Here is an 11,388-nt window from a genome sequence, read left to right on the forward strand (position 1 = left end):
GGGAGCCAAAGTAATAAGGCCGAGACAGAGTTTGGGATAAAGAGGAAAAATAGCTTTTATTGCGCTGCCCAGCAAAAGAGGCTGCGGCTGGAGGCGGCCTTCAAAAACGTGAGGCCCGGGGCGCCTGGGTGGCACAGCGGTTAAGCGTCTGCCTTCGGCTCAGGGCGTGATCCCGGCGTTATGGGATCGAGCCCCACATCAGGCTCCTCCGCTATGAGCCTGCTTCTTCCTCTCCCACTCCCCCTGCTTGTGTTCCCTCTCTCGTTGGCTGTCTCTATCTCTGTCAAATAAATAAATAAAATCTTTAAAAAAAAAAAAAAAGTGAGGCCCTCCCCTGGGGAAGGGGCTGGGGAGGCTTTACAGGGAAATACAGATCTAGCCCATTTCGGCAGGAAGTGTGTGCCCTCGGCTGTTTTCAGGGTGGTACCGGGTTCCTGAGACAGAAGGACAAGAAGGCGGGAGGGGAGCTCCGCAGAAGAGAGGAAACGCTTACTTTAAAGTCAAACTTTGCTGAAGATTAGTGCAACCATTTTATTTTTGTTCAACTTTATGCTTTTAAGTGGTTTCAAGGACACATATTAAAGAGGGAAACGGATATGTAATCAGACATTGTGTATTAGTTATCTATCGCTGTGTAACAAATAGCCCCAAATGCAGTGGCTTAGAGCAACTCCCACTTCTTCTCTCAGTTTCCATGGCTCAGGAATCCGGGTATGGCTTAGTTGGGTCCTCTGGCTGGGGTGTCACAAAAATTCACTTCAAGCTCGCTTGCACTGTGCATGGAAGTTCAAGTCCTTGCAGGCCATAGGCCTGAGACTGTCAAGTCCTTGCAGGCTGTGGTCCAAGGACTGTCTCAGGTCCTCACCACAAAACAGAGGATCTCGTTTGGGTTTTGAAATCCTCACTGCTTGCTGCAACAGGGAAACGAGAAACAAAAACAACCCAAATATCCACCGAACGATGGACCCATACCTCCACGTGCGTTTGCACGGTGGAATATCCTACCACAGAGAAGATGAACGCGCCCAGGGACGCCCAGCCGCGGGTCGACCTCCCCGACAGAAGATCGTGCAAAGACAGCGAGGTGCAGAAGACCATCACCGTTCTACCGTGTTACGAGATCCCAAACCTGGCTGAGCCAGCTGACACGTCATTTAGGGGTACGACAAATGTGACAGAAGTGACGGGAAAAGCGAACACATGATTACTCAGAGGTCAGCACAGTGGTTGTGTCTGGTGAGCAAGGGGGTGGCACGTGGGGACAGGTAGACAGTGGGGCTTCACCATGGTGGTCACATTCGATTTCGTAAGCCCGCTTTCTGTAAGCTGACGTCTAAGTTATAGAGGCTTGTTCTGTGTTTGGTATACTTCATGTTTCAAAAATGAAAAATAAAACCAAAAACCCAAAACCTCCCTGCGACTGCTGTGTAAAACAAGGTGTTCCCAAGAGAAACAGAACATGGTCCCGCGAAGAGAAATGGTGACCATGTGGCCACAGAGGTGTTATCTCGGCTACGGTGGGAATCATGTCGCAGTAGACACAGGTGTCGAATCAGTACACGTCGTACACCGTGAGGTTACACAACACAACATTACCTGTCACTGATGTCTCAATTTAAAAAAAAAGAATGGGGGCACCTGGGGGGCTCAGTCGGTGAAGCGTCTGCCTTCTGCTCAGGTCATGATCCCAGGGTCCTGGGGTGCTGCATCAGGCTCCCTGCTCAGCGGGGAGCCTGCTTCTTCCTCTCCCCCTGCCTGCCGCTCCCCCTGCTTGTACTTTGTCTCTCTATGTCAAATAAATAAAATCTTCAAAAATGAAATCTTTAAAAAAATACAATCTTTAAAAAATTTTTTTAAATTAAATCTTAAAATTTGGTTTCAGAATGGCTGGCTGGCTCAGTGGGAGAACACGCGTCTCTTGATCTCAGGGTTGTGAGTTTGAGCCCCAAGTTGGGCGTAGAGATTACTTAAAAAAATACAACTTTTTCAAAAATGTGGTTTTCCAGTCACACTAGCCATATTTTAAGGGCTCAGGGGCCACACACAGCTGCTCGCCACCGGCCAGCCCACGTGAAGGGGATGCTGGGAAAGTCACCCAGGAGAGGGACTGTAGTGGCCTGGACGGGGGATTGGTGCTGCACTTAGGCCCAGCTGGTCCCGCTTTCTGGACGTCTCCCTACACCTCTTCTAGACTTCACCCCAATACCCAGGACTCAGAATCACCTGTTTGCAACACCTGGGCAGACCTCACCCTCTGGAGCGCCCTCTCAAACCCGCCGTGACCCCGCGTGCACACTCCCCGGACTCGGGTAGCGAAGGGCGGCTGGATTTTTGGGGGACGGGGAGGGAGTGGATTTGTGAGCTGAAATGCCACCTGTGTGCAGGTGAGGACCCTTGTCATCGAGAATAAACCTCAGGGAGAGAAACAGGCAGGCTGGCTCTCCCCACACCGCCAGGCCCAGGGCAGAGCTGCGAGCAGTCCGAGAATTCTAACCGTGAAGCCGGCTTGCCAGGAAGGTTTGCAGTTGTGAGTCCTGGGCTATCTCCGTGTCACAAACTGCCCCCAAACTTTATTACTGCTCACAGTTCTGTGAGCCAGGAACGTGGCTCAGCCAGGGGGTTCTACTGTCCCACATGGGGTTGGCAGGGGTCACTGGTGGCATCCGACTCGCAGGTGGGCTGGGCTGGGCTGGGGCCTCAGTCAGCCCCTCCCCCCTTCCATATGGTCGCTCGTCCTCGTGGCTGCGCACAGTGGGGCTTCTTACATGGGATCTCAGGACTCCCTGAGAGCCAGACGGGAGCTCCAGGCCTCTTGAAATTTAGGGCTGCAGTGGGCAGGTCCCTTCCCTTGTGCCCCATCGGTCAGCGAGTCACAGATGCAGCCCAGATGTGCCAAAGGAGAGGGGGAACTGGATCCACCAGTGGGAGGAAGGTCCGGGAATTGCACTGTTTTTTTTTTTTTTCTAACACCTTTATCGAGATATAATTCACGTACCACACAATTCACACCCTAAAGTGCGCAGTTCAGTGTTTTGGGTTTCTTTTTTTTTTTTTTTTACTGTATTCACAGCTTTGTGTATCCACCACCACAATTAACATTTGAACATTCCATCGCCCCAAAAAGAAGTCCCGTTCCTTCCCCTCCGCCAGCCCCCGGCCCCCAGGAGCCCCCTTCCCGTCCGTGGAGGAGCCTGTTCTGGACGTGTCACACACGTGGACGCACACGCCGTGGGGCCTTCTGTGTCTGGTTCCCTCCCTGAGCGTCGTGGGCTCGGGGTCCGTCCCCGGGGCAGCGCGGGTGGGCGCCGCGCTCCTGTCCGTGGGTGACCGAATTCTAGGGTGTGGATGAACTACAGCGTTTTCATTGGCTGGTGGACGTGGGGTTGAGTCCCCGTTTGGGAAATTGTCAACATTGCTGCTATTAACACTCCTGAGTAAGTTTTCGTGTGGACACGGCTTTGCTCTCTCTGGGGTGGACGGGCCAGGTCAGACGGGAAGTCTGTGCTCACCCTTTGCCCCTTTGCCGGAGCCGCCGGACTTTGCCCGCGTGGCTGCACTGTTCTATGTTCCCAGCCGCCGGCGCCAGGGTTCCAATGTCTGCATCCCCACCAACATTTGTTGTCGTCTGTTTCCTGATGCGACGTCCTCGTGGGCGTGAAGCCCACCGCCTCGCGGTCCTGCGCGCGCGCCCCTAATCCCTCGGAGCATCCGTCCGGATGGGAGGGTACGACGCGCATGCGAAGCAGCTTGTGTAGCCGTTTGTTACGGGGTGTGTAGTTTTTTGAACCCTGAGATGTGGGTTTCGTGGCCCCCCTGAATTCTTGCTCTGGTCCCACGAATGCAAGAGGCAGGCTTGCTGGTGGTGCCGCAGAGGCTGGAGAGCAGGGATGGATCTGACACCCGTTTCGGAGCCAGGGCTGAGGAGTTAGACGCCGCGGGGCAGGGAGGTCTGAGAGTGAGCCCCACCCTCACCAGCCGGTCTGCAGTCTGGCCCTCCTCCTGCCTGGGAGCCCCGAATCTTCGCGTGTGTTGGAGCGAATAGTGTCTCCCCACCACAAATTCATGCCCGCCGGGAACCCATGAGTGCGACCTCGCTTGGGAATAGGGTCTTCACAGATGGAGTTGGTTAAATCAAGAGGTGGTCACTGGGATTCAGGTGGGCCCTGAGTCCAACGCCTGGAGTCCTTGTGAAGACACAGAGACACCCAGGGAGGAGTCCGGGTCCAGACGGAGGCAGAGATGGGAGCCAGGCATCTGTGAGCCGCCAGAGGGGCCCCAATCAGATCCCGGAACTTCTAGAGGGGACCAGCCCTGCCGCCACCTTGACCTTGGACCTCTGCCCTCCAGGACGGGGAGAGAATAGATCCCAGTCGTTTGAAGCTGCCCAGGGTGGGGTATTTGTGGCGGCCCCAGAGACCGCTACACTAGGAGTGGAAATCCAGCACTCTTTGAGGCCCCTGTGGTTCTGGGGGGTTGCGGGCCCCCAAGCTCGCCGCTGGGGTCTGAGGTGAGGGCGGTGTCCAGGCACCTGTGTCCTCCAGCCAAGCGATGGGCTGAGCGCCAGAGAAGTATAAACGCTCAGTGAGTGATGCCCCATTGATGGTCTGGGATCATATCGTGTCCGCTGAGCGCACTCACTCCAGCACCTTGTGGCCTGGGAACGTGTGTCCTTTGAGCCCCTTGCGTCGGGTGTGACAGCTCACCGGGCCCTTCATTAGTTAGGGGACTGCTTCAGTCATTCAACCAACACACCTTTATTGAGCACCTACTGTGTGCTGCGAACACCACGGGGGGCAAAACACACGGAAACTCCGGCTCCGGCAGCGCCCGCGTTAAGACGCGATAATAATTACGATGGAAAAGGAAGACACAGCGTGTTCGAAGGTGCCAAAGGCTAAGAAGAGAAAGGGGGGGGCCTGTAATGTGCGGGGGAGGGGTGTGTGAAACATGGCGGGGGCAGAGGAGACCCCACTGAGAGGAGGACAGGGGCAAGATGACCCCAGGGCAGGAAGGGGGTTCTGGAGACAGGAGCGGGCAAAGGCCTGGGTGCAGGACCATGCCCCGCACATTCAAAGGGCAGCAGGAAGGGTTTCCCAGTGGGGTTTCATTTGGGGAGGGAGAGCAGAGGAGGGACCCTCTGAGTGCAACCACAGGGGGCCAGCCGGGGGGCATGGGTGTCCAGGGAGGGAGAGAGTGGCTCCCAGGGGATTGCCAAGTCACCCCGGCAGGGGAGGGGTACGAGGTGAGCTTCCCTTGTGCCAAACCCCTTCCAGGTCATCCTTTCTTGCAACCTTTCACTGGTCCGATCTTTCCCCAAAAAGAGGGAGTTAGAGATTAAGTCCTCAACTCATGGGCACACGGGGGTGCAGTGGGGTTCGAGCCAGGTGAGTGTGACCTCAGAGCAGAACCCCCTCCACCCCTCCCTAGGATGTCGCAGGCCTGCTGCTCGCCCCCCGCCCTCCCTCCTCCTCAGCTGTTCCCGAACCTGTCTGGCCTTCTCACCTCCTGGCCTCTGCTCTGGTCACCTCCACCACCTGCAGGGTCATAGCCTCCCCCTCCCGGCCCATCCTGTCTTACCAACATCTCAAACTTCACATGATGACTCACATCCACCCGGAAGCCTCTCCTTAGGGACAGGAATCACGTCTTGTTCATCTCTGCAAAAAAAACAAAAAACACATGATGTCAGAGGCCAGCTCTTCTCCTTCTTCAAACTTGCCAGTGGCTTCCTGGCACATCAGAGTCACACCCACACGCCCCTCCCCACCGCAGCCCTCAAGGCCCACCTTTCCGATTTCATCTTCCCCCACCCCGCCCCTCACTAACTCTGCTCCAGCCACCTGGGCCTCCTGGGGGCTCCTCAAACGTGCCAGGTGTTGTCCCACCACAGGGCCTTTGCACGTGTGGTGCTGGAAGCACTCTCGCTTGCTTCATGCTTCCCAAGCCTGGCTTCTTTATGTCCCTCAGGGCTCAGCTCAAGTGTCGTCTCCCCTGACCTCACCACCTGAAGTAGTTGTGCTCCTGCCTACCCCCGAGCCACGTCAGCACCCCTTGGGCCTCCAATCAATGCCTGAAAATGAAAATGCACCCCTACTTAGAGGCAGCTGCTACCCACGGAGCCCTCTTCCAAGTGTGGACCGGAAGGAACTCGTTTGGATGATGCTATTATTTCCATTAGCAGAGAGGGAAACTGAGGCACAGGAGTGGAGCAGGGGAATGGCACGCCCAAGTTCACACAGCTGGACAGGAAGAAAGCTGGGATTCAAAGCCAAGCAATCAGAAGTCTCCTTGGTCATCCCATCCCTTCCATGTGCTGTTTGGGGGGCTCCGTCTGTCCCCCACGCTCCTCACCCCGCCCCTTACACCCCCTCCTGCTTAGCTCAGGACACCGTAACAAAACACCGTAGACTGGGGAGGCTTGAGCCGCTGTCACTGACGTCTCACCTCGCGGTCCTGGAAGTTGGAAGTCAGGGATAGGCTCCAGCAGGTTTGGCCTCTCCCCTGCCCCTCCCACCCGCAGCCTCCACCTTCTCCCGAGGCCTCTCAAAAGCACTGATCTCTCTTCCTCTCCTTATAAGGGTGTTATTCCCCTGTGGGGCTCCACACTCATGACCTCACCTCACCCGAATCACCTCCCAGAGGCCCCGCCTATAGGTACCACCCCAGCCGAGGTCAGGGCCCCAGCTCGCAAAACACACAGGTCGGTCCCTAACACCTCCTATAAGGAAGGGGGCCTCCAGGCAGCACCCCCCACGTACTCCCCAGGCCCCCTCCTCCTGGGGCAGTGCAGCCACCGAGCTGGATCCCCCTCCTGGGCAGGCCCAACCTCCTTGGTTTCTTCTCCCATCCACTGGGAGCAACCCCCCAGGTCCCAGGTTTGTGCAGGTGTGGGGGTGGGGGTGGTGTTTAAAGGCAGGTCCCGAGAAGCAGGGCCTGGACTTGGGTGAACAGAAACTCAGTCAGGATGAGAGATGCTATTTGGATGCAATGCTTTTAAGAAAGTAAAGAAAAAAAAAATCCATGGATACATTTTCAAAATTTCACATCAGAGCAGATCAGACATACCGAGTTTTCCTTTGGCGGGTGGCCGTTACTGACCCTGTCTGGATGGGAGGTTTCACTATTGCACCCATCATGGACTCTGGGGGGCACTTGTTGAGTTAAACTATGGCTTTAAAATATTTATCTCATTCTGGGCCAGGGATGATGGTTGCCCGAGCTTGTCATTATACAAAACCCACTGAACTGGGCCCTCTAAAAGCGTGAGGTTTCTTTTTAAAGGTTTTTATTTATTTATTTGAGAAAGAGAGAGCACAAAGGAGAAAGGGAGAAGCAGGCTCCCCGCTGAGCATAGAGCCCCATGCGGGACTCAGTCCCAGGACCTTGAGATCATGACCTGAGCGGAAGGCAGACGCTTAATGACGGAGCCACCCAGGCGCCCCAAAAAGGGTGAGTTTTATGGTATGTGAATTATATCTCAATTTAAAAAATGAGAGAAAAAAGATTAGCTAGCTGTCTTGATGACTGAGGTTTTCGTCGCTCCCTTAAAGTTTGCACCCAAAATGTTAATGCCCTCTGCCCCCTAGCGCCCGCCCTGCTGGACAGGGCAAAGCAGAGCCTCGAAGGATCTGAGTCCAGACCCTTCCTGGGAACCAGCCTCTTCCTGAAACGCCAGGCTGTGTGCTCTGCCTGGCACCCCCCCCCCCCCCCGCGTCTGCACCAGGAACACACCCACTCATCTTTCCGCACTCACGCACTCACGTTGCTTTGTCTCCTTCCCAGTCTGACTTCCCGGACCCCGGAGCGCCCCCCACCCCTCCCTGTCCTCTCCCTCTAGGCTCCAAACATCCAGTCCTGCCCCCTGGGGTCTTGAGCTATTTGGAGTATCTGGGAATATCCTCAGGGAACTGGGAGCTCTGTGCCCTTGAACTAGTAACACTGTCTTCGAGGGTCTCTGTTCCTTCCTCTGCAAACTTGGCACAGCCGCAAAGTGCCACTTCGTGGGCAATGCACGCAGTGTGAGCCCCCAAAAGAGAGACTGCTTGCAAAATGCTCAGCACGTAGTAAGCCCCTGATCAAAGTTCAGTCTTGTTAGTGCCTTCAGCGCGATGCAACATCACAAAAAACGGGTTCCAGGGGCGCCTGGGGGGCTCAGTGGGTGAAGCATCTGCTTTTGGCTCAGGTCCTGATCCCGGGATCCTGGCATCAAGCCCGCATTGGGCTCCCTGCTCAGCAGGAAACCTGCCTCTCCCTCTGCCCACCTCTCCCCCTGCTGGTGCTCCCTCTCTCTATCTCTGACAAATAAATAAATAAATAAATAAATAAAATCTTTTAAAAAATGTGGTTCCATTCATTTATCAATTCTTGAGACAAAGGGTCTCATTTTTCTTTTTTAAAGGGTCTCATTTTTGAGGTCCCCATTTTCCTTGCTGGGGAAGTCCCCGACTCAGGTGTTCTCCCATGGAAGGGGGACTGTGGGTCTCACCCCCAATAGATGGGCTCACCTCTCCTTGGTGCACATAGGGACAGCCTCAAGCGCTGGGTCTAGGGTAAGGTGAGGGAGGCACTTTCCTCAGGAACAAAATTCAAGGAGGAGCCAAAAACTCAATCATCAAGATACACATTTAAAAAACACAAAGCCAGTGCCAAAAAACTCTACGGTGAAGGAAAGACGAAAAGTACAAAGAAAGAGAGGATGTGACCTCGTACCTGCCCAGCTCACCTCCCTACCCCGCCCCCACAGTCCTGGCCCTCTCGGATGCTTAAAATCTTGATATTTTGTTTGCCATAGGTGGGGCATTTTATTTTGCATAAATTTTGATTTTTAAAGAATATTGCTGCAGAATATTGTTGGTCTTGATGACTGAGTTTTGTGACACTCCCTTAAAAGTTGTGCCTGAGGCCAGTGCCACGGACTCCTTACCCCAATCCCATGCCCGGTTCCACTAAGATTATACTGATGGAAACAGGCATTTACAACAGCCAAAAGGCAGAAGCAACCCAAATGCCCATCGATGGATGAATAGGTAAGCAAAACGTGTTCTGTCCAGACACTGGAATATTATTCAGCCTTAAGGGGCGCCCGGGTGGCTCAGCTGGTGAGCGGACAACTCCTGATTTCGGCTCAGGCCATGATCTCAGGGTCGTTGGATCAAGCCCTGAGTCAGGCTCTCCCTGATTGTGGGGTCTGCTTGCCCCTCTCCCTCTACTTCTCTCCCTGCTTGTGCTCTCTCTCTCTCTCTAATAAGTAAGTAAATAAATAAAATCTTTAAAAAAAGGAAGGAAATCTTGATACCTGCTACAACGTGGATGAACCTTGAGGACATTGTGCTCAGTGAAATAAGCCAGACACAGAAGGACAAACACTGTCTGATTCCATTTATAGGCGGTGTCTAAAATAGCAAAAGCACCGAGACAGAAAGTGGAAGGGTGGGTGCCAGGGTCGGGGCTCCCGTTGAAGGGGTACAGAGTTTATGTTAGAGAGGCTGGATCTACATAGTGGTGATGGTCTCACTGCACCGAGAGTGTATTTAATGCCGCTGAGTGGTACGCTTACAAATGACCAAAATGTATTTTACCATAATAAAAAAATCCCAGGTACAGCCGGGCAGTTGTTTGTCTCTCTGATTTATAAAGTTATATGTTGCACATGCGAAATATTGTGTATATAAAATACTGCAACTGTCACCCCAGTCCCGATCCGCCTCACCCTCCTCGCCTCAACCCCCCCTGTCCCCCCCCCCGTTCCCCTCCCCCGTTCCTCCCTGCGGGGCTTCAGGCGCAGAGACCTCATGTGGCCACCAGGTGGCGCCGCCACGCCTCTCGGCGCCCGGGACATTTCGCGCCCCCACGGTGGGCGGCGCGGAGGCGGCGCGATGCGTCAGCCGGACCGCGGGCCCGGGAGCCAGGGGAACCGAGCCGCGGGGCTGAAGCCAGACCCCAGACTGGCGGGGGAGGGGACTCAGCTGTGAGTCACCCGGGAGCCCCCGATCGACCGTGGGAGGCAATCCCACGCTGGCCTGCCCGCCAGGCTCGTGAACTGCCTTCCCGGGGAGACGGTGAGGCGGGCGGCAGTCCCTGAGTGCGGCCGTGCCTGTCGCACAGGTGTGGCTCCAACACGAACTGACCGGTGGCTTGGGGGAGTGGTGGCCTCCCCTAGCCTCAGTGTCCCCTTTTGTCCATTGCAGCTACGTATGGGCCCTGCTTCTTGGGTCTTTGAAAATTAAATGAAGCATGATACCGGGAGCCTGGTACACAGTACGCGCTCCGTAAATATCAGGAACGAGGAACATAAGTGGCCACCGTCCCTGCCAGCGCACCCCAAGCGGCGGCGTGCAGCGCAAGCAAGAGCCCTCCCGCGCTGGCTTTCTCCGCCGCCAACGTCTCTGCGCGGTCAGGTGCGGAGGCGCGTTCAGAGCGTGAAGCGCGAGGCGCCGCCAGGGGGCGCGGGGCCGGCTGCAGCCAAGCCACCTGCGCCTCCCACGCTCGCCCCACCCTGAAACTCGCGGGGGGTGACGAGGGGGTGACGAGGGGGCGACCGGCCTCGTCCCTAGAGTGCCTAGGGCTGTGCAGCCCTTACTTCTGGGGACCTCGAGGCGGCCAGCCGTTACCACCGGGTGACATTTATTGATCGCTTACTGCGTACCCCTTATTTTATTTCATGCTTCCTGCAACTCCGAGGCTGGTATGCATTCCCATAGAGCAGGTGGCGACACAGAGGCCGCCTTCGAAGCTTGCAGTTCTGGGGGGCTCGAGGCGGCCTCATGCGACCACCACCGTCCATCGAACACTTACATGTACCCTTTATTTTATTTAACGTTCCCTCCAAACCAGTGAGGCCCGCGTTGCATGGCCATTACACAGGTTGGGACACAGAGCGCCAGAGAAGTGAAGTCACCCAGGGTCTGGGGTCCCCGCAGCCAACACCCCCCCCCCCCAGCACACACACCACCTGGGAGGGATCAGGCTGCAAACCGTGCCCCCTCCTCGTGCAGGCCCTCAGTAGAACTTGGGAAAGGCGCAGGCCGGGGACTCTCCCGGGACCAGGAGGGGATTCCAGCCCCCCCTCTCCGAAAGTCCGCGCCGGCCTTGCGCGCTGGAAATCCCGCGCGCGCCCCGAAACGCGGTGCAGCTGCCGGGAAATCAGGAGGAAAACTTCTGCTTTTTTTTCTTTTCTGGCACTCACGCTCCCCGCCCCGCGCCCTCCTCCGGTCTCGCCCCCACGTGGGCTCCCCCCGCGCGGCGCTCCGCCCCCTCCTCGACGTCGGCCAACCGTAGCGCGCCTTTCTCTCGCCTTTGTTGGCTCGCCAATAGGAGGAGCGGACGCGCTGCCGCGGCCACGCCTCTGGCTACGAGTCTATAAAAATCTGAGCCGGCGGCCGCAGGCTC

This window comes from Ursus arctos, unplaced genomic scaffold (assembly GCF_023065955.2).
Source record: "Ursus arctos isolate Adak ecotype North America unplaced genomic scaffold, UrsArc2.0 scaffold_14, whole genome shotgun sequence".
NCBI classification, from domain to species: Eukaryota; Metazoa; Chordata; class Mammalia; order Carnivora; family Ursidae; genus Ursus; species Ursus arctos.